Source organism: Aegilops tauschii, chromosome 3 (genome assembly GCF_002575655.3).
Source record: "Aegilops tauschii subsp. strangulata cultivar AL8/78 chromosome 3, Aet v6.0, whole genome shotgun sequence".
In the NCBI taxonomy this organism is placed as follows: Eukaryota; Viridiplantae; Streptophyta; class Magnoliopsida; order Poales; family Poaceae; genus Aegilops; species Aegilops tauschii.
In genome coordinates, this window is record NC_053037.3 from 358,537,637 (window position 1) to 358,544,935 (window position 7,299).

The following is a 7,299-nucleotide window of genomic DNA, read 5'->3' on the forward strand; positions in this document are numbered from 1 at the left end:
CCGCCTCCCACCAGGCTCTCAGGTCCTAGATGATCATGCTCACCACTCCAGCCAGATGTCTAGCTTGTATTGCTTCCAATTTGGTTAAATTGCATCTGCTTAGCTTACACATTATACCTACTAGTACATCTGTGTGTTAATCATGTTCTTACATCAAACTAATGTTCTTGTGTATCCCTCATCAATCACTTATGATGAGGCAGTCAGGCAAGTGGATTACCCCTCATTTAAAGAATGCAGCGTCAGCCTCCGGACATGATTCTCAAGAAACAGCAAGGCTAGATGAAGATAGTGAACATAGCTCTGTAGTTGATTACCGCATTTCCCCTACACTAGCATCGCAGGTGCTTGCTCTAACTTGGCAGCGTGATATGTGGTTGCATGTTGCATATAGTGTCTAGATTGTAATTCTTCCAATCTGGTTAAATTGCATGTGTTATTCTGCTTAGCTTATACATTATACCTGTTAATGTGACATGCCTTCCTGTATTTAGTACATAGTACATCTGTCTATTAAGCATGTCCTTACATAAAACTATTGTTTTTTGTATCCTGCATCAATCAATATGACGAGACACCTTTAGTATATGCAGTGCGATATTAGTTGCATCTTTCATATGATTTATAAGATGCGCTGCTTCTAATTTGTTGAAATTCCATTTATGATGGGACGCTTTTAACTTGGCAGAGTCATATTGGTTGCATCTTTCGTGTGGTGTCTAGCTTGCATTGCTTCTTATTTGTTGCAATGGTTTCTGCTTAGTTTACACAAACAGTTGTGAACATTCCATGCCGTCCTGTTTTTCGTATATATTCCATCCTGGTATCATGTGTTTGCCTTACATCAAAGTAGTGATTGTCAGTATCATGCATGAATGAGTTCAGAAGACAGAATTTTATTGCTTTTTCTTGTCAGTTTTACTTGACAATTCAAAATCAATAAAGCAGAAGGAAGTTAGCAAGGCAGCGGATAAAGGTGCTCCTTCCAAACGGGGGGCCTCTACAGTTTCTACTCCTCCACCCCCCCCCCCCCCTAGATAATTTCCAAGACAACACATGCATAGACACTCAACGTAGTTGTGTTTATGATGAGCACGTATCCCCTAGTGCACCATCACCGGTGCTCCCTCTAACTTGGCACTGTTATATGTGGTTTCATGTTACGTGTGATGTCTAGCTTGTATTGCTTCTAATTTTGTTGAATTCCATCTGCTTACTTTACACATTATACTTGAATAAGACACGTGTTCCTGTTTCTAGAACATACAATATCTGTCTATCACACCATGTTCTTACATCAAATTACTACTGTTGTGTAACCTGCAACAATCACTTATCATAAGACACGTTTGACTTCAGAATGTGATATAGGTTACATCTCGCATTCTTTTCTAGCTTGTACTACTAATTTGTTGAAATGGCACAGATGACGAGACGATTTTAACTTGGTAGAGTGATATTCGTTGCATCTTTCATATGGTATCTAGCTCATTGCTTCTAATTTGTTGAAATGCCTTCTCCTTAGTTTACACATCATAAGCTGCGAATATGCAATGGCACTAATGACGAGAGACCTCTAACTTGGTAGTGTGATGTTATTTGCATCTTGCATATGATTTATTTCTTGTACTGCTTCACATTTGTTTAAACGCCATTTATGATGAGACACTGTTAACTTGGCAGAGCGATATTTGTAGTATCTTTCATATGGTGTCTACCTTCCATTGCATTGCTTCTAATTTAGTGAAATGTCTTCTGCTTAGTTTACACATCATAGTTCTGGTTATGTCTTCCGTCCTGTTTTTCGTACATATTACATCCTCCTATCATGTGGTTGTCTAACATCAAAGTTCAATTCGTCTGTATCACGCATTAATTTGTTCTGAAGAACTAAATTGTTATTCGTTTTTCTTGTCGGCTTGACTTAACATGGCACGGAGAAAGAGGAAGAAACACAGAATGGCAGGGAATGGGAACCGGAAGAATCCTGCAGATTCTGCTGGTACTGATGGTGCAATAGAATGTCAAAGTCTAGCAGAAAATTCTACAAACAGGGTATCCCATGCTACACGAGCTACAGAAAAGGCCAAACAGGAACAAATAGCTGCCACCAAACAAGTAGAGATAGCCCTAGTTCTTGCAACACCTTCCACAGTACTACCAGCTGCACGAGTTACTCGTGCGGCAACTAAGCTAGCAGCACGTTCCCAAGCTCCATTGCCACCTGACACTACTTCCCAAGCACTCTTGACACAAGACGAGTTGGCAAGATCAGATCAACCTTGTGAGCTTCGACAGCAAGAAGGTAGTTGCTGGAGTCAAGTTACAGTTGCATGCTTCTTTATATGTAGTCTCACGGTTTGATGTACACTAACACTTCCTATGTTCGTTGTTGGACTAGCACCTAGGCGCAAGAGGAAACAAACATCAGGGATAATGCTCGATAGGTTAACTAAATTTAGAGGAGGAAGAATGGAGATTCATTTTGAGGCAGGTTTAAAAAGGCCACGTGATGCTACAGAGTCAGCCAAGTTAGTATCAGAGCCAGCGGTTGCCGTTAGGTGTCATGTACATATCCTCCCAACATGGATTCAGTACAGGAATGACAAAGACGAAACCCAGTTCAACACCTTCCTCGACCATTTATCTGTAAGTATGGTTATGTATGGAAACTAGTAACATTGTCTTGCTCTGTCCCATACTTTCTAGGTTGCTGATAATGAGACTCCCATAATTTTCAACAGATGAGGTTCAAGTTGGATAGACAAGATTATGCAACCAGACAAGCTTGCACCCATGTTTTCAAGTCTGCTCTGCGACAGTATCGGTATAACTTGAGAAAAACTCACTTTGAAGGCAAGGCTAACAGTGAACTTTCCCAAACATCTCCAGTGGAAAATATATCGGATGAAGACTGGAGGGGCCTCGTTAAACACTGGTCTGATCCGAAGTATCAGGTACATTATATATATATGTGTTCAGATCACATGTTGAAGTCCTATTTACGCATGTGCCACACAAATCTATCTTCTTGTAGGTGAACTGTTCAAAGAACAAGGCCAACGTACGAAAGTGAAATTCCAACAGATGACAGGATCTCGTAGCTATATTGCACACTACGAGGCTCTTGTAATTAGCTATTGTTTCACTCTTTTCGCTGTACCATATTATCAGATCTATATTGACTTGTTCCAAATGCAGAGGAAAGCCCGCAAGGACCAAAAAGTACCTGAACCAAATGCTGTGGAAATCTTCAAGGACTGTCACACCAGCAAGAAGAAGGGCATGACTACACCAGTCAAACCCGCTGTTGTAAGTCCTTAATTCTCATGCCTTTTAACTACTACTTACTCTGACTTGTGCCTTGAACTGCATGGTTTGCAGCCAATGTCTATTACTCTTTTCAATTCTATACACAATTGTCTTAGGGTATCATTGCACCTTACAAGGTTTAAAAGAGAGGAGTGATGTTCCTTTCATCTTGACATGTAATCTCGTTCCGTGCTGGACTTGCCCACACAACGTTACAATGGCCTGTTTGTCTGTTCTCAGTTGTTTTGTGATATGAATAATGTCATACTATGCTTACCGTATTATAAACTTAGTCTCTTTATCCTTAGCCCTCAATACAATGTGAAGAAATAGACAATACATTAGCGATGGTATATGGTCATATGTTTGGAACCTGGTTTTATTATGTACTTTGCAATAAAATACAACTAATATTTTACATGGGTTCACCAGAATAAGTTCTGTATATAGACCAAAGCTATTTTGTTTGGTTTTGCTGCCTCCTTAATATCTTCTGTTGTGGTACTACTAATGTAAAACCTCAACTTTTCAGCGAGCTATGGAAAAAATGGTGGAACCGCCACCTTCTGAAGGTGGCGAGGCAACTATAACCGCAATGTCAGCTCTTGCTGCAGTGGGTCAGTACTTGTCCACTAACAGTGCCAAAAGCACGTTCCTGCGTAATACTGGGTTGGTTGTTAAGGCAATCTCGTCCAAACTACCTCATGATCAAGATATGCAAGCTCAAAACAATGTGTATCTCCGCTCCAGACACAAATCCATTCCCTAACAGAGACCCTTTATGAAACAAGGAGAGACATTGTTCGATGTTGTCAAGATATGCATGGTTTTGAAACCAGACTATCAGACATTTGCTATGTTGTTCAGGAGCCTAGGAGAACTGAAGGCGAAGGTTATGGTGCTCCATCGGACAATACAGTATGAAAACGTAACAGTCAGGTCAAATGAACTGAGCTTCTGAACTTCTGGTGGTGCATTTATCTGCTAGACTGTTAACTTTTATGCCAACCTTCTTTTTGTTTTATAGTTGTAATTTATTTTGGTGCGATACAAAATTTGTTCTTAACGTGCAGCCACCGGCTGAAGAAAACAACAAGCCATTTTTGTATAGTGTAGGGTGTTCCCTATATTTGCACTGGTGGCGAACTTTGATGCCCAGTGGATGTAATATGTGTAATAGCCGTGATAGCCTAGCGTAAGTTGCTTGCTTATTTATTTCCTTATTGTCTTGTTTATTTGTTTTCTTGTAGTCAGTGCAGTTATTTTTCCGCGGTTTGCTAGTGGCCGCAATAACCTATTTTCTAAAACTAGGCCACAATAACCATGGGCGACATATTTACTGTAGTTAACATGGGCCTCCTACAGGCCGTAGAAACAATGGGCCTTCTAAGGGCCGTAGAAACAATGGGCCTTCTAAGGGCCGTAGAAACAATGGGCCTTATACGGGCCGTAGACACAATGGGCCTTCTACGGGCCGTATCATCAATGGGCCTTCTACGGGCCGAATGATCAGTTGGCCAAACATGGGCCAATAACAGACCACATTATGGCCGTAAATGGGCTAGAGTTGAAATCGTCCGTTCATGGGCCTACCATAACGGGTCGTCGTTAATCGGCTGTGTTTGATGACGCTATGAAAACGGCCCAACGTATTAACGGGCCACAAACGGGCCAACTGTAACCACGGGCTGAATTTGGCCCACAAGCAGAAAATGACAGTAACGGGCCGTAAGTAAACGAATGCTGGAAATGAGCCCAAGAATAAATGGGCCCTGAGAAGGCCGAGAGATAGCATGGGCTGGAAACGGCCCAACGGAATAATGGGCCCGTAATGGAATTATATTGCACGGCCTAATGGAATTATCTTGGACGGCCCAGATGACGCTACTGGGCCTAATTCGGATAGGCCGTAAACGGGCCCTGGGTTAGCGGGCTGTAAATGGGCTATATGCGAACAGTCCGTTAACAGGCTTGCCGTGGGCCGGCCCGCCACCTTTTGACCAAGTTAAACGGGCCAGCCTTTTCACAGGAATGGGCCTCTGTTGGGCCGTGCCACGTGTCGACGTATCATAGGCGCTTTGGGTCCAATGAGTGGATGACATCTGTCCCAATGGTGAGCCGACACGTGTTTCCTCCAGCCAATGATGATTTTACACGTGGAAAATCCCCATTGGTTGGGGCTGTTAATGGGTTATCAGATCCGAAACCGGACCCGATAGCTTAACGGCGTTCCGTTACGGTGGATGCCACGTGTCGGTCACCCTTGACGAAAGCACTTCTGTGACGCGCGATTTATCGTCATGGAAGTGGACACTTCCGTGATGATAATTTTGGTTATGTCATGGAACACTTCTACGACAGCACATGTATGACTATCTTGATTCTGTCATAAATTTGTCATGGATGTACATGCATGACAAAAAACGCGACCTACTGTGACAAACACGTATCATCACGGAACTGTATTTTTTTGTAGTGCTCGCCGCGACGCAGAGACCTCGAAAGATCTCTCACGGGCAGGCCATGGCTCCGAGGAGCACCCTAGCCGCGGAGGCGAACTTGCTGAGCTGGCGGCGCTGGAGTTGTTGTCCCTCGACGGCATGCCCGATCAGCTCAATAAGCACCTCAATAAGCAGAAGGAGTTTATCCATGGCTTCGTGGAGCTGCTGAAGGAGAGCCTCGACGACATGCCCACTGAGCTCAGTGAGCAGGGGGAGTTGACCGCCGGGTTGGTGATGCTGCTGATGAAGAGCATTGCCTCGGAGAAGGCGACCGGCGAAATCCTGCAACTTCAGGAGGACAAGGCAAAGCCCTACCACGAGCTCGACCTGATGAAGGAGGAGAACGCCGGCTGGAAGAAGCTGCATGAGAATAGTAGTTCCTCGATGAAGATGTTGCAGGACCTCATCATGGAACAGAAGAAGGAGTTGGCGAAGCTCCGCATCAAGCACCCGGCTGCTCTCAAGGTACGTAATGTGGCCATGGAACAGATGATGAAGGCTCGTGTCGAGAAATCCCGCGTCATGGACATAATGAAGAAGATGGCGGAGGAGACGCGCAAGGAGATGGAGGTCGTGGAGGCGATGAAGAAGCAGTTACGACTCCGCGGCCAGCAACCCTTCATGTAGTCAGAGCAGCGCCCCATACTTGTGTGTGCGTCTTCCTTCTTTTTTTGGGGTGATAGTCTTACTTCTTCTTTTGCTCATGTGTTTCTTTTTTTGCTTCGGGTGTTTCGCCGCACGTGTCACGTTCTCTGTGAGGCATGAATAGAACAATGCTAAAAATGAGATGACTAGCAAATTAGATCATTCTTTATCGCCAATAGAACAATGCCTCTTGCTAGTAATATATAATAATAGTAGAGAGTAGAGATATGGCACTGGGCTACCGTGTTTCGTGCTCCTTCGTTGTACTCCAGTGGAAAACTTGAGTATACCGCACGGTTCTTTGCTCCTCCTCGGATCGTCGGCACATTTATACAAGCAGTCAAATCACAAGGCCCCGCCTTCCAGCAGTAATGAGCCGTCAAATCACAAAGGCCCTCGCCTCTCATGAAAAGTACCAAGCTAGACTGCCCCGCCCTCTAGCCTTTTAAAAAATGTATACATTTGTACAGTAGTATCGATGGATTGCGCCATGGAGCAAAACGAACAAGATGAAATTAAAGAAAAAAGGTGGTACATATAGAGAGCGCTCGTCGCCAAATTATGCATATACTATATGACACTACCCACTATGAAGGTACTAGTAACATAGACTAGTAACTAGTCTATGTTACTCTCCACTATGACCAGCCAGAGTCGAGGCGCGGATACCAACGAGGGCCTGGTTGTGTCTATACTTGGACAACTCACCCGACTGCATGCGCACCAGGCAGACGAAGCTCGTGTCGTGTTGGTGCCGTGTGCGGCCCGCACATTAACCAAAACCTCGCGTCTCCATCTTAGCCTCCGCGTTTTAAACTTCTCAATATCAAGGCCAAGGAGC